Source organism: Crocuta crocuta, unplaced genomic scaffold, assembly GCF_008692635.1.
Source record: "Crocuta crocuta isolate KB4526 unplaced genomic scaffold, BGI_CrCroc_1.0 scaffold235, whole genome shotgun sequence".
Taxonomy (NCBI): Eukaryota; Metazoa; Chordata; class Mammalia; order Carnivora; family Hyaenidae; genus Crocuta; species Crocuta crocuta.
In genome coordinates, this window is record NW_027531285.1 from 3,389,137 (window position 1) to 3,412,378 (window position 23,242).

The following is a 23,242-nucleotide window of genomic DNA, read 5'->3' on the forward strand; positions in this document are numbered from 1 at the left end:
AGGAAGTCAGTGGTGGTCACCTCTGGCAGAAACTCAGCTGTTTGGTCACACACTTGCTAAGTGTTTAATTCTAGGTCAGTTTCTGAATTCTGTGCTTTTCCTGCCACAACCCTGACTCCACATCAAATCATATATTAGGCCCCTATCTTATCAATTCCATAGTGGTTCAGAGACAAGCTCGTACCTGATGGAGACACAGGACCCCAGGATTCTCAAACGTTGCTTGTAGCAAGACCATGACCTTTGTCACTTGTCACCATGCGTGGCCTATTTAGCCACATTCCCCAGAAAACTCACAACAGGTTGCCGTGTCCTTGGAGAAATTCACTCTGGCTTGGCTATGGATTCTCTCCTCCCGAAGAAGAAGTGAGACAAATATGATAAGCAGAATTTTTACTTCTTAACGACAGGGAAAGGGAGGCCATGATATCTTTGGGCTTTTTTTTTTTTTAATGTGCATTTTCTTATTTTATTTTATTTTTAATTTTTTTTTTCAAATAGTTTATTGTCAAATTGGTTTCCATATAACAACCAACGCTCTTCCCCACAAGTACCCTCCTCCATGCCCATCACCCACTCCCCCCCCCACGCCCATGAGTCCTCAGTTTGTTCTCAGCATTCAAGAGTCTCTCATGGTTTGCCTCTCTCCCTTTCCCCCACCATTTCTCCCCTCTTCTCCTGCATGGTCCTCCATTAAGTTCCTCCTAATCTTCCTATACGTGCAAACATACGATATTTGTCCTTTTCTGCCTGACTTATTTCGCTCAGCGTAACACCTTCAAGGTCCATCCACGTTGCTACACATGGCCAGATTTCATTGTTTCTCATTGCCATGTAGTATTCCATGGTATANGTTATCCATTCGGCTACCCTGTGTCTTTTGATTGGAGCATTCAGCCCATTTACATTCAGTGTTATTATTGAAATATGTGGGTTTAGAGTCTTTGTGTCCTTTGTAGGGTTCATGTTTGTGGTGGTGTCTCTGGTATCTTTGTTCCTTGCAACCTTTCCTTCAGAGCGTCCCCCTCAGGATTTCTTGTAGGGCTGGCTTAGTGGTGACAAATTCTTTCAATTTCTGTTTATTTGGAAAGGTTTTTATCTCTCCTTCTATTTTGAATGACAGGCTTGCTGGATAGAGGATTCTTGGCTGCATATTTTTTCTGTTCATCACATTGAAGATTTGCCATTCGTTTCTGGCCTGCCAGTTTCAGTAGATAGGTCTGTCACCACTCTTATAGGTTTCCCTTTGTATGTTAGTGCCCTTTTCTCCCTAGCTGCTTTCAAAATTCTCTCTTTGTCCTTATATTTTGCCATTTTTACTATGATATGCCGTGCAGAAGATCGATTCAAATTACATCTGAGGGGAGTCCTCTGAGCCTCTTGTATTTCAACGTTTACTTCCTTCCCCAGGTTGGGGAAGTTCTCTGCTATAATTTGTTCCAGGACTCCTTCAGCACCGTTCCCTCTCTCTTCCTCTTCTGGGATTCCTATAATATGGATATTGTTGCGTTTGACTGTATCGCTGAGCTCTCGAATTCTTCTTTCATGTTCCTGGATCAGTTTGTCTCTTTTTTTCTCAGTTTCCTCTTTTTCTATAATGGTATCTTCTAAATCACTTATTTTCCTTTCTGCCTCTTCAATCAATGCATTAGAGGGCTCTAATTTATTATGTATCTCATTTATCGCATTTTTAAATTCATCATGCCTATTTTTATTCTCCATGTTTGTAGCCATAGTTTCTTTGATGTCCCCTATGCTTTTTTCAAACCCAGCTATTACTTTTATGATTATTATTCTAAAATCTTGTTCAGTTATGCTGCTTATATAATTTTGAGCAGTTCATTAGCTTTCAATTCTTCTTGGAATTTCTTTGCAGGAGAGTTCTTTTGTTTTGTCATTTTAGTTAGCTTTCTGTCTCTTGTTAGTTTTAAAGACTTGTTATGCTCTCTGCACCTGTCAGCGCTGCTGTATCCAAGAAGACTCTTTGACTGTCCAGGGCCTATCCTTTCAGAGAGTGTTTTTTGAATGGTATCTCTTGGTCTCTCTTGTTGAGACCTCTGTTATTTTATTGTCCTACTCATAGTGATATTTGGGACTCTCCACCATGTGTACTTTGGCTTCTTTCTTGAGGTAGCCCTGGAGAAGAAAACAGATAGACAAACACACAAGGAGCAGAGGCACACAAAGACACAGACAAATCCAACTAACATGCAAACTGAGAGGGAAAAGGAAAAAGTTAAGAGAAAAGACGGAGGAGGGAAGGCAAATAATAGAGAATGAAAAATACATAAAATGGTCAAAAAGAAGAAAAGGAAAGGAAAAAAGAAGAAAACCGATGGACAAAGAATGGTTTAAAGCATATAACTGGATTTCCCAGCTACAATTAAGTAGCCGGGTGTATTCAGTGCTGGTTGAAGAGCATAGAGAAGGAGAGAGAAGACACGGCACGGATGAGGCAAAATTGGAAATAGAATGAACAGGCAGAAGGGATATGAAGCTTTTTTCAAAGAGTTAAAGGTGGAATATGGTTGGAGAGGTGAGAGAAGGATGCTGGTGTTATCCAGAGAAACTATATAGTCTAATTACTCCCGAGAGAAAGAAATGAAAAGGTCGCTAGGTGTAGAATTTACATCTACAGAATGGACTAGATGTGACTATTTAAGCTAGCCGATGACCAGAATTAATCAGGTCAGTGTTCCGGGGAAAAGAGAAAAAGAAAAAGAAAAAAGAAAAAAAAAAGAGGAAAAAAAAAAGGAGGAGGGCAGGTATCTAGCAGGGTTGGGCGTGGTGTGATACCATGCGTCAGGTGAGAGTTCTGCCTTGGCAGTTGTGGGGAGGAGAGTGGTGGCGTTCCAGTCCCTTCTTGAACCAAGCGCTGCACCTCACTTTTTTCGGTGTGTAAACTCCCTGTGCCGGGGGCACAGCCAAAGTGGGTCGCGCTCTTTAACCCAGGCCAGGCCAAGTTTCCAAGTCCCAGTCCTCATGCCCCACTGAAGTTGCAGTAGACACAACCTCGCAGGCGATCCCCTCTGGGCAATTCCAAGCCTCTTGCCTAGCCCTGGGGATGGAGCCAGAAGCCGCTGCTCCCATTCCTCCAGATCGGGTTGGTGAGCATGGGCAGAGGTTTGCCTGCAGGGCGCGCCTGGCCTGCTGGAGAGAGGGAAAGCAGGTCCCTCTGTGTCTCATCATCCGAAACACGATCTCACAGGCAAATCTCCCAGTTTTAGGCCCTTCGCCTTCCCTCTAGAGTTCCAGCCAGCCAGGAGCGCGGAGGTACATGCGCGGATCCTCCAGGGAGGCAGCCGAGCCAGGAGTACAAAGGAGCGGTGCGCGCACGGCCCCTCTGGGAAGAGTTGGCGCGTGGCGAACTGGCACGCAGGGATTTGGTGTGCACGGTCCTTCTGTGCCCCAAGCGGATGTTTTTCTGTTTCCCAGCGACAGGGACCGTATCTTGAGTAGTTTCGGACTCTCTCTCTTTCCCCTCTCACTCCCCGCAGAGGGGGATCGCCCCTGTCCCTCGAGTCTCCGATCCCGGCCCGATTTTATCTTCCCCAGTTCGCACTCACATTAGAAGGCTTTCTCAGTGGATTCTGCGTCCTTTTTCTCCCAATCTCTTGGGTTCTGTAAGGTTTCCTATGGCTTCAGATCTTTTCCGTGTGAGATATGGGGGCGAGTGCAATGCACAGAGCTCCCTACTCCGCCATCTTGCCCCTCCTCATCTTTGGCCTTTTCACAAGCTGACTCAACACACCAGGTCTTCTAGGACTGGACTCAGAACATCAGGAATTGGGGAGCTCTAGAGAGTTCTCAGAGAGAATACTGAGGAGGAAATCATTTCTCTTTTTCAACCAGTTATTCTATCCAGTAAGAGGTATTCACTCATTTTTGAGCATATATGTATTGAGTAGTATAGTATTTGCAATCAATAGGCAATGTTAAAATGAGTAAAATTTCTTAGTAACTTCAAAGAGGTTATAATCTAATATGGAAAAGGTGGTAGTAAATGATGCTAAAATTTAAAAAAAAAAAGGAGTAAAGTGAATGAAATTAAAAAAAGAAAAAAGAATTAGCCCTTTGGGCTTAGAGTAAGAATGTCCCTTTCTGATGCCTTCGAGCATCTTTAGTCATGAGTATTCAAGGGACCCCTGAACACTGCTGGTAAGATGTTCCTCTCTCCCCTCCGTCCAGCACTCCTTTCTCCCCACCACTGTCCTAAGATTGTCAGGACCGATCCTGCCAGTTCTCACAAGAAGTTCAGATCATGTACTGCCTCATTCTAACCCACCTCTGGTTCTGCACAATCCATACCCTGACCACACCCCATTTCTCTGCCACTGCCAAAACCCTCCCATTCTGCCCTGACAAACTGAGTCATTCATTAGCATAATCTCTTATATCAGTGTTTTTTCAGAACCATCACTTCCTCTGCAGTCTCTCAAGTAGTTATTTTCCAGATCTACCGTTGGGCTTGGAGGATGGGATAAGTGTCCTTGGTCCTCCCTTCTGCCATAGTTCGATAACCTTTCCCTCCTCTTTAAAACCTCTGTTTTTGGATCTCTTTGAATCTCTCATTATTAAATTAGATCACTTTCTATTCCTCTTTGTAATAATCTTGTTCTCCACCTTAACTCAGCCCTCACTCTTAAGGTCATTTTCTGGACCTCTTACTACCCATAGCAAACCCTTTCCTAATCTCAAGGATCCCATTTTCTAATAACAACCCACTTTAGAGCTTACTTTCTCTAATACCACAACTTCAACCAATTATTCTCTATCACTACCTTCAAGACTAATCCTGCCAACGTTTCGAAGTCTCCTCCTCCTTCTTTACACTTCCTTTCTACTCATCTTTGCCTTGGCCCCTCTGCTACAACCATATGGGCTTTCTCACTCTTAGGTGAATATGCCTGGCATACACCTGGCTATTGCGCCTTCCTAAAGAACTCTTCCTAGTCACTTGTGAGCCTTGCTCCCTCACCTCTTTCAGGTCTTCATTCAAGTATCACCCAGTGAGGGTTTTGCTGATCACTCTGTTTAAAATTGTACCTCTAGAACAAACAGGGTTGATGGGGGTGGGAGAGAGGGGAAAATGGATGATGGGCATGGAAGAGGGCACTTGTTGGGATGAGCACTGGGTGTTATATGGAAATCAACTTGACAATAAACTATACAAAAATAAAAATGAACAAATGTTAATAAAGATTAAAAAATAAATTTTAAAAAATTGTACCTCTTTGGGGCACCTAGGTGGCTCAGTCGGTTAAGCGTCCAACTTTGGCTCAGGTCATGATCTCACGGTTCGTGGGTTCAAGCCCCGCGTCAGGCTTTGTGCTGATAGCCAGCTCAGAGCCCGGAGCCTGTTTCGGATTCTGTATCTCCCTCTCGCTCTGACCCTCCTCTGCTCATGCTGTCTCTCTCTCTCTCTCGGAAATAAATAAAAAACATTAATTTTTTTTTAAATTATACCTCTTTCCCCAGTACCGTCTATACTTTTTCCCTGCTTAAGTTTTAGTTATTTTGTTTCTTGTCCTTTTCACCCACTGTCATGACTGTTCCAAGAAATCAGGGGTTTGTATTTATTGTTATTTTATTCATTGCTTTATTCTGAGCCCAGATGAGAACTTGGCATTTAGTGGTGCTCCCTAATAGATGTGGTAAAAAAACTGAATGAATAAGATATGTGTTAGAGCATGTGTGAGGAAATAAGTTTATATGAGAAAATGTGGGCAACAGTCAGAACACTGGGGAGATCTTGGAGAGCTTCACAGGTGGTTTAGTATTTCATCTGAGATTTGAAGGTTACTTGGGTTTCATAATGTAGAGAAAGCAGAAGAACCTGCAGATACAAAATTGACATTGTCTGTGGATTGAAGGCAGAAAGTAGGGTGGGTTGGGAACATTGATGGTATAAGGAGAGGAATATGTGTTTGTAATAACCCTTGCATTTCATAACTGCTTCTCTTTACTCACTTTTACAAATGGTATATCAAAATTCCAACTCTGTATTCACATTCTTATTTTAGTGAAATCTGTAGTTAGTCCCCTTCTGAAGTGCAGGCTAAGTGTGAAACTCCTCTCAGATTTGGAATACAAATATGGTCCTTTCATGGCAGACTTTACTATCATTTTGCCCCATGACATTTTGGGAAATAACTTGTTTATTTGAAAAGTCCTTCTTCAGGTGGATGCTACTTTTATCAAGTTAGTCCATGATCTTCATGTTTGAAAAACAATGTGGTACCTTTGTCCTTGGATTCTGTGTGATCCTGGACACAGGATTTTGTTTTGAGTTTTGTATAATGGGGCCTTGGAGTAATAATCTCTAAATTCCCTTTTAAGTCTAAGATTCTGGCATAAACAACAGAGCTTGATTTATTTAAAGCCGGATGCAAGAAACTGCATCACAAGCCTGCTTAATAACCCTTAGCATGCACTGTGTGCTGAATTTCATATTAGTTAGAGTTTCTAGCAGATAGGGTCCTCGTAAATTTGTAGCAAAGTCATTGTGTGCAGTTGGCAGAGATTACTAGGGTGACAAAGGGACAGTAAGAAGGGATGTGACCTTTCAGGTAGGCTTCCCTTTCCTCATCTGAAGGAGTTATTGTCTAGAAATGTCAGGTTGTATTGCTTAATGATGCACATTTATTTGACCTTTGCACTGTCATTTCTAGTCACAAAAGTTATAGTAGGAAAAATACAGCCAGTAATAAAAACTCATGGAGGAAAACATCAAATTTTACTACAGTGTATCGGTAAGGTACTTAAAACGTGAATTTCAAGTATCTTTGCTTTGATTAGATACAATGAATTTCAGGACAGCATAATGATTAATATCTTCCAAAGGTTTAAAACAATTCCTTATAGGAAGGCAAAAGAATTATTATAAATATAGAATAGTCCAGAATTACAATAAGTACAGACGTTTTCTTCTCTTGTTGGTGTTTTATGTAACAATTTATCATCTAATGTGTAACTGAAATGAAACAGTTTGTTATATATTATTTTAGGGTTTATATTAGCAGTGTTTCACCAAAGATGGTTTCTAGAATATGGAGAAGGAGAAAATTACCTCTTTTCTGTGGGTGTATGTAGAGCTTTTGGCTCCTTCGGTTACAACATTTGGTATAGTTGTTCACTTTAAGAGTACTTTCAAGTCCTCTCTCTCTTCTCTCTCTCTCTCTCTCTCTCTCTCAAGTGGTCTCCATGCCCAGCGTCGAGCTTGAACTCATGACCCTGAGATTAAGAGTCAGATGCTGTACCATATAATCCATCCAGATACACCAAAGTTTTTTCTTTTAGATAAAGAAAGGTTTTGTTTATTTCTGACATGGTCTGTGTGTAGGATGGCCAGATATAGCAAACAAAAATACTGGCATCAAATTAAATATGAAATTCATATAAATAATAAATAATTTTTAGTATAGATAGGTCCTAAATATGGCAGAGGACATACCTATACTAAAATGTAACTCATTAATTGGATGTCCTGTATTTTATCTGGCAATATCCTGTCTGGGTGATTGCAAAAATGGCCAAATCCTTCCCCTTTCTGTACCCACCTCTTTTGCAATGTGACTTTGCAGTCCTCCCAAGAGGTAGATTTTATTTCTCTGCCCCTTGTCTGGCCTTGTGACTTGGCTAATAGAGTGTAGGAGAAGTGCCAGTTCTAAGCCTAGACCTCAAGAACCGTGCTCACTTCTGCATTCTCTCTCTCTTGGAACCCTGTGCAGCCTCGAAGTCTAAACTGGCCTTTTGGAGGAAAGAAGACTACATGGATGACACAAGCCATCCATCTGAGACTTCTAGACCAGCGGCCCCCAGGCGAGTCAGCAGCTGACTATAGAGCATGGACTACACTAGCTAAGACCAGAAGAACCCACCTGTTGAACCCAGCCCACATTGGCAACCTACATGATTATTTTAAGTTGCTTAGTTTTAGTTAGCAAAAGCAAGTTGATATAGTCTAGCAATTTAAAGCAGAGCTGGGCATTTTTTAAGACTAGTCAACAGTTTACAGATGGTGCAGAGTTTTGAGGACCACAGATGGAAGTAATGTAACAGGTAATTTTTGTAATCAGTTTTGAGCAAATAATACTTGAAGATGGCTTCAGGGAATCAGAGGAAATTTTTGTTGAATAAACATTTGGCCTACAGAAAAAAATTTACTTGTGTAAAAAGATGGTACTTTACTTTTTTAACAATGTAATGTTTATAAAGTGTAGAACTTCTGCTGAGTGACTCCTTGCTTTCTTCTTCCTTCTCTGGGAATCTTTTCAGGATACATCCCTTTAACCCATCCACTCTGCACTATACCTTTGGCAACTGATTACTGAGGTTAGACCCACATGAGAGTAAGGGAAGAATTTTCATGTATCTATGCATCATCAATTAGCCAGTTAGTCAACAGACTACTTGTTGACTAGTCAAATGACTAATGAACATGGCTCTATCAGGGATCCAGAGAGGAGAGATATGTGGGTTAGTAGTGGTGAGGGAAGAAAGAAAAAGTAGTAGGGAAAAGCTCAGTCTTTATCTCTGGGGATCCCTGGATGTCTGGGCTTTGACTTTTGGATGAGATAATGGTGGTGGGATCTACAAAGTAGTATTTCAAGTGCTAAACTCTGGTGACCCACCCCTGGAGTTAGTCTTTGTTGAAGGTTTTCTAGTAGCCTAACTGATTAGTTAGTCTGCCTTCATTATGCAGATGGAGGGGTTTATGACTCCCACTGGGAAATACAATTTTGAGCTCTGTTGTAGCCTAGATTCTTCGCATAGATGTTGATGGTTCAATCCTGAAACAGAATGAGGCCGGATCCTTGGGTGACTAAGGATGCTGGGAGTTTGTTTTTAGGATGTCAACCAGACCTCTTAATGCTTGCCTGGGTGGGCTCTTTCTCTTGCTGCATTGTATCCCCTGCCTTTAAATAAAAACAGTGAGTGTGAGCATGAATATGAATATAAATATAAATATAAATAGGCTCATTGTAGTGTAGTGAATCCTTTCCAATAGCCTATTAGTATTTTGAGCCTATCTGAAACCTTAGCACAGGGAAAATCTGCCTCAACTTCTTTTTTTGTGTATGATAATTGTTTCTTGTTCACTCACCTATTATTAAGAAAAATACATTGTTTTAAAATGGTTGGTTTTTAACTTTTCATATTAAGTAAGTCATCCTATGGTGGGGCACATAAAATTAAAGAGTAATTTATTGTTTTAATTCAACATTTGAATTTTTATTGGGGAACATTCAAATGCCCTAGTGTGTATTCAGAAAATAGTAGCAGGGCATCTGTTTTGTGTTCTTAATGATGTTTGGTTTAAGCTAATGCTAGATTTAGTTTGTATATGTTGGAGAGCATACTGTTTACAGAAGGAGATGGGTAGAGGAGAGAGGTCCTTCAGGGAAGGATGTCAATGCTAACCCACATCATGGCAAGTGGAAACTGGGCTACATTACGAATGCAGATAGCTGGCAGGAGACAGCATGCCCTTGGAGATAATCGGGGATGAGGTTGAGTGGTTGTTCTGCACCAGTAGTACTTGGAAGATTTTGTCAATAGCGGTGAGACTTAATGTGACTTGAAATTGAGTATTGAAAACTGGAGGATAAGCCCTGCTATTTTGAGGGGATCTGGGTTAGAAAAAGAAAACTCAAATGAGCACTTTCTGGGAACTGATAAATCTTCTGCTGAGATGAGAGGAAAGAATATAGAAGAATACCTGAAGTTTAGGAGGCTGGGAAGATGGTGGAGTAGGACCCTAAGTTCATTCTGTCTCATAGGATGCAACTAGATAGCATTTAGATTAGCATAAATAACTCAGAAAATGACCCAAAGACTTGCAGAACAAACTCCACAACTAAAGGTAGAAAAGAGGCTATGTTGAAGAAGATAGGAAGGGCCGGGACATGTTTTGGGAACAAAGTGGCCTGTGGCCATCCACAGTTGGGAGGGAGCTGATGGCACAGAGGAGGGCAAGGAAAACACTATCACATCAGGGAGCCTGCACAGGGAAGACAAATCCCGGTAACGTTGGCTTTGAAAGCAAGAGGGGCCAAATTTCACGAGTTCTTACAACCAGCGAGACTTAAAGCCTGGAATTAAAAAAAAATCAATGGGTTCAGCTCTGAGAGAACCTGGAGGGTGTTAGAAAGTGGAGGTCCTGCCTTCAAAGAGCACAGGGGTGCCTGGGTGGCTCAGTCAGTTAAGCATCCGATTTTGGCTCAGATCATGATCTTGAAGTTCATCAGTTTGAGTCCTGCACTGGGCTCTCTGCTGGCAACATAGAGCCTGCTTTGGATCTTCTGTCCCGCTCACTCTCTGCCTCACCCCACTTATTCTCTCTCTCTCTCTCTCTCTCTGTCTCTCAAAAATATATAAACATTAACTTTTTAAAAAAGAGGCAGTACAGAAAACAGCCCATAGGGATACAGCATAGAAGCAGCAAGATAAAATATGTCTGGGGCATGCAGGAAGGAGAGTTATTTACTCATCTCAGAGCATGCTCAAAGAGAAAGGGATCACAGGGAGACCCCTCTAGGGATGGCAGGCATAATTCTCTCCCTCGCCCCCAAATATAAACACATAGTCACCTGCAGGTATCAGCACAGTGCCAATGCTTCACCGAACTTTCTTACATCAAGCCCTGACTCCCAATCATGCTTGCCTCATTCCCTGTATTGCTGGTCCACTCCCTCAGAAGACTGGCACAAACTCGGCCACACCATATCTCTAACCTATGCATTTTGTGAAGTCTTGGTTTAGGTGATGGTGGCAGCAGGCCTCATTTTCCAAGCAGACCAGTGTGTACCTTTTTAAAACGTGCCCCACTCCAGCCAGGACCAAACACTGCCCACAACGGGCAGAGAGAACCTCTGAAGACAACTGGACTGAAGGAAAAAGCAGCTAGTATACAACAGCAGAGCCTAGGCAACACACATAGGAGACACACCCTGAAGTGCCAGGCCCTGGGAAACAGGAGATATGGCACTGCAGGGCATTTAGGAATTCTTGTTCATAAGGCCATTACCTTCAAGAGCAGGAGATGTAGCTGATTTTCCTAAAACAGCAATAGACACAGAAAGTTGTACAAAATGAGGAGACAGAAGAATATGTCCCAAATAAAAGAATAGGACGAGACCACAGCAAGAGACCTAAGTGCAACTGATATAAATAATATACTTAATAGAGAAAGTAACGATCATAACTATACTTATAGGACTTGAGAAAAGAGTGGAGCACATCAGTGAGACTCTAACAGAGATAAAAAAAAAAAAGAACCAATCAGGGATGAAGAACACAGTAAGTGAAATTAAAAATACACTTGTAGGAATACCTAGGAGGCTAAAAGAGGCAGAGGAATGAATTAATGACCTAGAAGACAGAGTAATGGAAAGCAATGAAGCTGAGCAAGTGAGAAAAACTTATGCAAATTAAGAATAGACTTAGGGAACTCAGCAACTCCATTGAACATAATAGCATTTGCATTATAGGGATCCCAGAAGAAGAGAGAAAAGGGGGCAGAAAATTTGAAGAAATAATAGTTGAAAACTTCCCTATTCTCTATTCTGAAGAAGGAAACAGATATCCAGATCCAGGAGGCACAGAGATCTCCCCACAAACTCAATTTAAGGAAGTCCACACTAAGACGCAAAAAATAATAAATCATGATAAAGGGGAAAAAATTAAAGTAGTAAGAGAAAAGGAAGACAGTTACATACATAAACCACATAAAGCTATCAGGGGATTTTTCAGCAGAAATTTTGCAGGCCAAAAGGGAGTGGCATGATATATTCAAAGTGCTGAGAGGGAAAAATCTGCAGCCAAGAATACTCTATCCATGAAGGCTATCATTCAAAATAGAAGTAGAGATAAAGAGCTTCTCAGAGAAACACTGAAGGAATTCATGACCACTAAGCTAGCCCTACAAGAAGTATTAAAGTGGATTCCTTGAATGAAAAGGAAAGACCATAAATGAGAGCTGAAAAACAGGAATCAGAAAAACAGCAAAAATAAGTATATCTGTAAAAATTAACCAAGGGATTCACAAAATAAAAGACTGTAAAATATGACACCATATACCTAAAACATGAGGGGGAGAGGAGTAAAGAATGGGTTCACACTTGAGTGATCATCAACTTCATACAGACTGCTTTATGCAGATGTTATACACAAACATAATGGTAATCACAAATAAAAAGCCAGTAATTGATATGCAAAGAATCAAGAGAAAAGTATAAACTATATAAAAAACATATCACTAAAGAAAACCAGCAAACCATGAAAGAGGGCAAAAGAGGAAAGGGTCAGAGAAAAATTACAAAAACAACCACAAAACAAGTAACAAAAGGGTAATAAATACATATCTATTAATAATTACTTTGATGCAAAGGCCTGAATGCTCCAGTTGAAAGACATGGGGAGATAGAGTGGAAAAAAAACAAAAGAGAACAAAAAACAGACCCATCTATAGGCTGCCTAGGAGGGATTCATTTCAGAACCAAACACATCTGCAGGTTGAAAGTGAGGCGATGGAGGGGCACCTGAGTGGGCTCAGTCAGCCAAGCATCCAACTCTTGGTTTCCACTCAGGTCATGATCTCACAGTTCATGAGATTGAGCTCTGCATCAGGTTCTGTGCTGACAGTGCAGAGCCTGCTTGGGATTCTCTCTTTTCCTCTCTGTCCCTCCCCTACTCGCATGCATTCTCTCTCTCTCTAAAAATAAATAAGTAAACATTTTTAAAATTTTTTTAGTATTTTTTTATTTATTTCTAGGAGAGAGAGAGAGAGAGAGACAGCGTGAGCAGGGGAGGGACAGAGAGGAAAAGAGAGAATCCCAAGCAGGCTCTGCACTGTCAGCACAGAACCTGATGCAGAGCTCAATCTCATGAACTGTGAGATCATGACCTGAGCGAAAGTCGGATGCTTAACTGACTCAGCCACCCAGGCGCCCCAAACATTTTTTAAAAAGTGAGGGAATGGAGAAACATTGGTCATGCAAATGGATGTCAAAAGAAAGCTGGTGTAGCAATAGTTACGTTGGACAAAATAGAGTTTAAAACAAAGACTATAACAAGATAAAAAAAAAGACACTATATAAAAGGGGACAATCCAACAAATAAAATAACACTTGTAAATATTTATGCACTAAACATGGTAGCATCCAAATACACAAAACAGTTAATAACAAACCCAAAGGAACTATTCAATAGTAATACAATAATAGAAGGGATCTTTAACACTCCACTTACATCAATGGGCAGATCAACAGAAAAACCAACAAGGAAACAGTGACTTTGAATGAAACACTGGACAAATAGATTTAACAGATATCATCAGAACATTCCCTCCTAAAACAGCAGAATACACATTCTTTTCCTTTTTTCTTTTTTTTAATGTATGCAAGCCTTTTATTGCACTATTATACTATTTAAAATATCACTCTTCAAAGTGGTCACAAAAACTATAGCACTCAAACATTTTAGGTAAAACCCTTCAAGTAAGCTATTTTTTTCCCAGTCAGCGTGTCCAAAGTTTAGCACTAGAGGACACTACTACAGAGACTTGCAGTTGGTTCAGACTCCGTTTCTGCTCATGCTGTGTAGAGTGTCCATGAGGCTTTTATTGTACTCTGCAATCTGCTTGGTCACGTTCCTCATAATTGACTGGTAATCACTCTCGACTCTTGGTTGCTATGAATTCTTTCATCACAAAGTTATTTTGCTCATAGTGTTGACAGTTCCTCTCCAAATCTGTAAGCTAAGAATGTGTCTCATTTTCTTGCAGTTGTTTTTAGCATCTCATACTCTACGTTTAGCTTCTCCATTATTTTCTTAAAGGCATTTCTAAAAATTGTTAGCACTATTCTCTCCTAATGTAATATTTTTTCTTTTCTTCACCTGATGATTTTAAAGCTGACAAATCATTATGTGTTTCCAAATAAGCTGTGATTTGCTTACTTTTGCTTTTCAGAGAATGCTGTTCCTCATTCATCTTACCTTGCAGAAGCTCCATTTTCTGTGGATCGAACTGTAGACGTTGACTATCTGAAGTCAAATTTCTAGCTGTACTTTGTGATTTCTGCATTTCAGTAGATTAAAATTGAGATCATCCTGCATCATCTTCAGCTCTTGATTGGTGATAGAGGATATTTGTTTCATACAATTTAGATTTCTACTATAGTGCTCCAAAAGTATAACAATGTTGGCTTCTATTTGTGCCTTCCCTTCCAGTTCCTGATTCTTAATTTCCTCAAAAGTCTCAATAAAAGTGTTCATATTTTCCTCTCGTTTTTTTAGTTCCTTGTACTTCTGATTCTTTTCACTTTGATGTTCTTCTAAATCCATGTCCAGTTGTCTAATTTCTTCATTAAATTGCTTTATTTTTTCTTAGATATCTGTTAACTGTTACTCTATGCTGGCTAGTTTCTGATTATCTTCTTTAACCTGGGTAAGTAATCTCTCTCTCTTCCATTGGAGATCCCATGCTTTTGTCTTCAGCAATCATTTGGTATCGATGGGACTCCAACTCATAAAGTTTTTCATGCAGCAATACAGCCTCCTGTTTAACCTGGGAGTGTGCTATTTCAGCTTCCAAGCTCCTTTTTTTTCATGTTCAGTGAATCCAGTTGTTGCTGAAGTGTATCTAATTCCTGCAACAATTTCTCATTTGTGGTTTTCATGTCTATGTACTTGACTTGTTTTTCAGGAGACATATTTTTGATAATGCCATCTGCTGCTTGCTTTTCCTGTTCAACTTCTTCTACACTCTAATTTGTTTTTCCTTGGCTTGTCTTTCAGTAAATATGGTATCCATACTTTGTGTTTCTCTATCATTTTGGGCTTTAAGCATGTTGTAATCATTCATTACTTCTTCCATTTCAGTATTGATATTAAGTTTATCTACCAACATATTGTAGTCTGCTAGTTGTCCTTGAAACTCTTTGGTTTCAACAGCTAAAATCTCAGCTCTCTTTTCATATGACAAATATACTGAATTCTCTTGATGGTACATTTCTATTTCTTTCTGAAGTTTATTAATTTCTGTTGTAAGTTCACTTATTTTATTTTGAAGAAGTCTAAGATAATAAGATTTATCTAAAATTTGCCTCTGGGCACCTTTCATTCTAGTTTTCATTCCACTCAAACCTTGCTGTGTTACAGGACGATCAGATTGATCGATTTGAGAAGACAGAACTCCTCCTGTCCCTTTGGGATCACCATGAGAGTCTGGTCTTGGAGTTCCAGGTGACATTCCAGTTGCCACTCAAGTATTTCCTGATGGGGGTTGTATTCCAGAAGGAGGTCTTCCAGGCAACCTGATTCCACCTCGTGAAACAGGGTGAGCTTCTGCAGGTTTGTGATTGCTGGCCATTGTTTGTTTATTTTAACCATTCCCGGGGCGTGTCAGGTGGAAAGTTGTAGCTGTGACGGGCGCTCCAACTGGTTTCCCAGGCCACCACTCTGGTGAAGCCCTCCAGTCTGCCCCGCGGAACTGTTAACTCCCTTCGCTATGGCCCGCTTCCCCTCGCGTCTCTCGGGCCCTACACACTCTTTTCAAGTGCACATGGGACATTATCCAGAATAGATCAAATATCAGGTCACAAAATAAGACTCAACAAATTAAAAAAGATTGAAGTCATGCATGCATCTTTTCTGACCACAATGTTATGAAAGTAGAAATCCACCACAAGAAAAAAATCTGGAAAGAGCACAAATACATTAAGGTTAAATAACATGCTACTAGTCAATGAATGGGTCAGCCAGGAAATCAAAGCATAGATTAAAAAATTACATAGAAACAAATGAAAATAAAAACACAACAATCCAAAATCTAAGTGAACAACCTAACCTCACACCAAAGGAAATACAAAAAGAACAAACAAACCCCCAAAACAGCAGAAGAAAGCAAAAAATAATTCGACTAAAAATACATTATATAGAAACTAAAAATACAATAGAACAGATCTATGTAACTCAGAGTTGATTCCTTAAAAACATCAACAAAATTGATAAACTTCCATCCAGACTCATCTAAAGTAAAGGAGAGAGAGAGAGAGAGAGAGAACTCAAATAAGCAAAATCACCAATGAAACAGGAGAAATAAAAACCAACCAACACCACAGAAACACAATTGACTATAAGATAATATTATGAAAAATTATATGGCAGTTAATTGGACAACCTAGAAGAAATGGATAAATTCCTAAAAACATATGACCTACCTAAGCCTAAGCAAGAAGAAATAGAAAATTTGAGCAGATGAATTACCAGCAATGAAATTGAATCAGAACAGAACAACCACAACCACAACAAAACAACTCCTAACAAACAAAAGTCCAAGACCAGATGGCTTCACAGGCAGTCTACCAAGCATTTAAAGAAGAGTTAATACCTATTCTTCTCAACTATTCAAGAAAATAGAAGAGAGAGGAAAACTTCCAAATACCCAAATACCCTGATACCAAAACCAGATAAAAACAACAACAACAAAAAAAGGTCTTGACTACAGGCCAATATCTCTGATGAATATAGATGGAAAAATCCTCAACAAAATAAACACAAATCAAATCCAAGAATACATTAAATAAATTATTCACCATGAAAAAATATTTTAAAAAAGGGGAGGTGCCTGTGTGGTTCAATCGGTTAAGTGTCTGACTTTGGCTCATGTCATGATCTTGTGGTTCATGAGTTCAAGCTCCGTGTAGAGCTCTGTGCTGACAGCTCAGAGCCTGGAGCCTGCTTTGGATTCTGTGTCTCCCTCTCTCTCTGCCCCTCCCCTGTTAACACTCTCTCTCAAAAATAAATAAACATTAAAAATTTTAAAGAAAATTATTTTCCATGATTAGGTGGAAATTATGTCCAGGACACAAGAGGGTTCAATATTTGCAAATCAATCAAAATGATACATCAGATCAATAAAAGAAATGGATAAAAATTATAAGATCATTTCAATAGACGCAGAAAAAAATTGACAAAGTACAACATTATTCAGGATAAAAGCCCTAAACAAAATGGGTTTAGAGGGAACATATCTCAACATAATAAAGACCATATATGAAGAATCCACAGTGAACATCATACTCAATGGGGAAAAACTGAGAACTTTCCCTCTAAGATCAGAAATAAGACAAGGACATCCACTTTTATTATTACAGTAATAATAAGCAGGAGAAAGAGAAATTAAGAAAACAGTCCCATTTAAAACTGTACCAAATATAGATAGGTATAAACTTAACCAAGGACGTGAAGGTCCTGTAGTCTGAAAACTATAAAATATTGATGAAAGAAAGTGAAGATGACACAAAGAAATGGAAAGACATTTCATGCTCATGGGTTGGAGAATAAATACAATTAAAATGTCCATACTACCCATGGCACCTGGGTGACTCAGTTGGTTAAGTGTGCAACTCTTGATATTGACTCAGGTCATGATCTCATGCTTCGTTAGATCGAGCTCTGTGTCAGACTCCGTGCTGACAGTGTAAAGCTTGCCGGGGATTCCCTGTCTCTCTGTCTCTCTTCCCTTCCCAAGCCCTTTCTATCTCTCTCTCTCAAAATAAATAAATAACCATTAAAAAATGTCTATACCACCGGAGGCAATCTATAGATTTAAAGCAATCCCTAACAAAATACCAACATCATTTTCCCCAGAACTAGAACAAAGAATCCTAAAATTTGTATGGAACCACAAAAGACCTCAAATAGCCAAAGCAATCTTGAAAAAGAAAAACAAAACTGAAAGCACCATAATTCCAGACTTTAAGTTATATTACAAAGCTGTAGTAATCAAAACAGTATGGTGCTGCCACAAAAATAGACATATAGATCAATGGAACAGAGTAGATAGCCCGTAAATAAAGACGCAATTATATGGTCAATTAATCTTTGGCAAAGGAGGAAAAAATAATGGTTTTGAAAAAGACAGCCTCTTCAACAAATGGTGTTGGGAAAGCTGGAAAGCTACATTGCAAAAGAATGAAATTGTACCACTTTCTTATACCATACACAAAATAAACTCAAAATGGAGCAATGACCTATTGTAAGACTTGAAGCCATAAAAATCCTAGAAGAGAGCACAGTCAGTAATATCTCTGACATTGGCCATAGCAACATTTATCTAGATATGTCTCCTGAAGCAAGGGAAACAAAAGCAAAAATAAACTACTAGGACTACATCAAATTAAAAAGCTTCTGCACACAAAGGAAACAACCAACAAAACTAAAAGGCAACCTATGAAATGGGAGAAGATATTCTCAAATGACATATCTGATAAAGGGTTAGTATCCAAAATGTATAAAGAACTGATACAACCCAATAACAAGAAAGCAAATAATCCAATTAAAAATTGGGCAGAAGACATTGAACAGACATTTCTCCAAAGACATATAAATGGCCAACAGACATGTGAAAAGGTGCACAACATTACTCAGCATCAGGGAAATGCATATCAAAACTACAATGAGATATAACCTCACACCTGTCAGAATGACTAAAATCAATAACACACGAAACAACATGAGTAGGTGAGGATGTAGAGAAAAAGGAATTCTCTTGCACTGTTGGTGGGAAAGCAAACTGGTGCAGTCACTTTGGAAAACAGTATGGAGTTCCCTCAAAAAGTTAAACAAAGAACTACATTTATGATGCAGCAATCACATTATGGAGTACCCAAAAAACACAAAAATGCAAATTCAAAGGGATACATGTACCCTATGTTTATTGCAGCATTATTTGCAATAGCCAAAGTATGGAAGCAAGAGTCCATCGATAGATGGATAGATAAAGATTTGGAATATATATATATATATATATGAATATTATTCAGCCATAAAAAAGAATGAAAGTTGCCATTTGCAACAAAGTGATTGGAACTAGACAGTATCATGCTAAGTCAGTCAGAGAAAAATAAATACCACATGATTTCACTCATATGTGGAATTTAAGAAATAATGCAAATGAGCGAAGGAAAAAAAAGAGAGAAAGAGACAAACCAAAAAAACCAGACTCTTGACTATAGAGAACAAGCTGATGGTTTACCAGAGGGGAGGTGGGAGGGGGATAGTGAAACAGACGGTAGGGATTAAGGAGTGTACTTGTTATGATGCGCTCAGGTGATGTATGAAGTGTTGAATCACATTACTGTACACATGAAACTAATAGAACATATTATGTTAACAATACTGGAATAAAAAAACTAAGGGCGCCTGGGTGGCTCAGTCAGTTAAGCATCCAGCTCTTGATCTCAGTTCAGGTCTTGATCTTGGGGTTGTGAGTTCAAGCCCCATATTGGGCTCCATGCTGGGCGTGAAGCCTATTTAAAAAACAAATTAAAAATATAAAAATAAAAAGAAGAAGAGCTGAAGGGCTCTATTCATTGCAAATCCAGAGTATTTCAGCAAAAATCTCAGCAGTAACTCTGAGACCTGGCAGAGTGATAAAAGTAGGCTCCACGGGGCTGGGTTGTGCTCCAGCATGGACAGAGGGAATCTCACATTTAATTTAAAGATTCCATTCACTCAGCTACTCTTCATTGAACATGCACTGTTAGTTTTGCTAACCTGGAAAAGAAAAACACCTTAAAATTTTTTTAATCAAAAAATGTTTTTGAAATTTATAAGAAAAAAATTTCTCCCCATCCATATTTTACCATATGCTTACCTTCCCCCTCACATATTTCACATATTTCAACCAAGTATGGAATTTATATTATCAAAAGTTCTGGTCCTGGGTTCTGTTAGGTACTAGAAGATGATAATACTCTGAGGTTTTAAGAAGAAAAATGAATTTATTAAGACTTGTCAAGGGGCACCTGGGTGGTTTAGTCGGTTAAGCATCCGACTTTCGCTTAGGTCATGATCTCGCGGTTCGTGGGTTGGAGCCCCGCGTCGGGCTTTGTGCTGACTGCCAGCTCAGAGCCTGGAGCCTGTTTCAGTCTGTGACTCCCTCTCTCTCTGACTCTCCCCTGCTCACGCTGTCTCTCTCTCTCTCTCTCCTAGAAATAAATAAAACATTAAAAAAAAAAAAGACTTGTCAAGAGAAGCGTTGTCAACTTCTATGGAGGTTACAAATCAGATTTCAACTATTGTTTTTCCCCATGGTAGGAACTCCTTGTTTGTGATGTGTCTAAAAAATTAGCTGATAAAATATAAGGCTGGAATTCACTATTTTCCTTTACAGTTGTTCCCTGTGTATCCATTATGTAGGCTTCAATGTACTTTTCTCAGCTCTGTTTCCCTGTTCTTTTCAACTTTTCAAACAGCTATTTCCCACCATAGTTCATGAAAATGTGTGTACTGTATTAGTCTTCTAGGGATGCCATAAAAGAATACCACAGAATGGGTATTTAACAACAGAAATGTTTTCTCACAGTTCTGGAACCTGGAAGTCCAAGATCAAGATGTCTGCAGGGTTGGTTTCTCCTGAGGCCTCTCTTGTTGGCTTGTAGATAGCTGTCTTCTTACTGTGCCCTCACATGACCTTTTCTCTGTGCATGAACATCTCTGGTATCTCTCCCTTTTCTTATAAGTAGTCGCTGCAGTTGTCAGTGGAGACTTGCTTAAATGCAGGAGAAAAGGCTTATTGGTAGGTCAAGCACTAGTTACGCAGATGAAGTAGTGGCTGTATCTTCAGTGGCTACCTGTGTGGCTCAGGAATAACCAAGGCTAAAGAAAAGATCCTTATGTTGATGGGGTTCTTAATTCTCTGCTGGCTTGTTACTAGATACAACACTGTAAATTAAGTTCATAGAATTGAGTTAATCATGCTTCTCAGTTCACTGTACTCTACCCTCATTAGCTGATACTCTTAACTTATTATTTTTTCTCACATCTTTTATTCCTATCCCTTCAATAGTTACTATCTTTAATGCATTTAACATGGTTCCTTAGACACGTATATACTTCGGAAGACCTATAGTGTTTTGTGTATGTTTTAAACTGGGATCCTGCAACCACTGCTCTTGTGAATTAACATAAGGACATGGTGTTGAGAAATTTTGTTCTCTAAAATCAAAGAGTGCCAGAAACTTTGCTGTTTGAAATCTTCTCAATAAGACTGAATCATTCTACTTTTGCCTGAAGGATCTGTGTAATTCCAATGCAGAGAAGCAGTTAGGCATAGAACTTCAGATAAGAGTTTTGTGGAAACAACAGTCTATATTTATTTTAATTGAGTAGTAGTAGTTTCCAAGGAAACAGGACCTTGAGTCTGTTTGTTGGTCCAGGTCTGATGTTTATACCTTTACAGACAGTTTTGCTTTAATTTGAGCCTCTTGGAACATTGTTTCATTTAAACTCTACCTAACCTCTACTTTTTCCCAACATCTTATAATAATCCTGTCCTTTCCTGTGTTTGGTTGGACACCCATGTTTTCTCTGATCAATGGTCTCCCTTGTTGCAGCATGTTAATTTGGCATTATTGGACTATGGGTTTGCCCCTGACAATTTTTATGAGATAGACTTTATAAAAATACACATGCACAGTATTATTGAAGATCTCATTCTTTTTTTCTTAAAAAAAAAAAGAACACCAAAAACACCAGGGTTTTTTTTTAAACAAGATCTGTACATATTGTTATGTGTAAGTCTAATTCATTGTTTCCAATGGCTGGATAGAGTTTCATTTTAAAACACATCCACACTTTCACATGCCATATTTATTTTATCTATTTCCCAGTTTAATTATATATTATTATTTTTAATGTTTATGTATTTTTGAGAGAGATAGAGAGAGACAGAATGCAAGTGGGAGGGAGGCAGAGAGGGAGACACAGAATCTGAAGCAGGCTCCAGGCTCTGAATTGTCAGCACAGAGCCTGACATGGGGCTCAAACTCACAGACTGTGAGTCATGACCTGAGCCAAAGTTGGACGCTTAACCGGCTGAGCCACCCAGGCTCCCCTCCATTTCTCAGTTTAGATACCAGTCCTTTTGTACTACACACAAGGTATTTCTTCTTGAGTTTTCTCTGATGAAACTGCCTGATATTTTTTGGGATATATTTTCTGAAGCAATACTGCCGAGCTCTAAAGTGTACTGCCAGAATAGTAGCTACAATTTATATACTTGCCAGCACTTGGCATTATTATCTGCTTTCAAATACTTTCCAATTTGATGAGTATAAAGCGTTACACCATTTTTGTTCTGATTTGTATTTCTTTGAGCACAAGTGAAGTCAAGCATCTTTTCTATGTTGATTACCTAATTATTTTGCTTCCATAATTTGTATATTAATATTCTCTCTCCCTTAAAAAAAAACCTGGGCTTTCTGTCTTTATACAAATAAAGCATAAGAGCTAGTCTTTGACTTGTTATAATTTACAGTTAAGCAGAAAAGACTTATAGTTAAGCAGAAAATAGAGAACAATGGAGTGCTGTACTATGTGGTGGTACTTCCTGAAAGTGCAAAATTTTGATCATCCCTTGAGACTAGAACCATCATTGGCGGTTTCTAGAGGCAAGTGGGAGACATTTGGACTTACAGTAAAACCTTGGTTTGTGAGCATAATTAATTTCAGAAACATGCTTGTAATCCAAAGTACTTGTATATCAGAGCAAATTTTCCCATAAGAAATAATGGAAACTCCTAGGATTCATTCCACAACCCAAAAACGTTCATATAAAAATATAAAGAAAACTAAACTAATTAACTTGCAATTTCTTTTGAAAACCTTTGTGGCTGGTGTGATGGAGACAAGAGAGAGGAGGGTTATTGTGTAGGATGACTTCCACTATCACTAATGGAATCACTGCTATCTATTGGCTCAGTGGAATCTTTTTCTTTTTGTGCAACTTTAACAAGGACCCTATCCAATGACCCAGAATGAAGCAAGGCATTTGTAAGCTTACTCTTGTATGGAAAAGCAACGGACTGTCCACACGTGCTTTGAAGTGACAAAAAATACATTAGTGTCCATTGTGGGCAACTTCCAACATTCCAAAAAATCACTGATTTCTGTTAAACACCATGGCCTGAGAACAAACAGCTGAGCATGAGAGACTATCACCCCACAATTCTGCAGCCTGTGCATGCACATGAGAGAGAACAATTGGTTCAGTTGTGATTATGTGATGTTTGGTGTCACGTACTACTTGTACTCGCAATCCAAGGGTTCACTGTAAAGGGAAGAGAAAAATGATGGAGGAAAGACAACATTCCATACTGTGGCAGGCAGCAGGGACAAATGCCAGAGGAAGAAAGGTACGTGGTAGTCCAGAAAAAGCAGGAAGACCAGTGTC

At 39.3% G+C, this 23,242-nt stretch overlaps 1 pseudogene; it reads right to left on the reverse strand.

Annotated features, from left to right (window-relative positions):
• Positions 1–13,575: 13,575 nt before the first annotated feature.
• Positions 13,576–15,373, reverse strand: LOC144237637 (intraflagellar transport protein 74 homolog pseudogene; annotated as a pseudogene).
• Between the last annotated feature and the right edge of the window lie 7,869 nt (positions 15,374–23,242).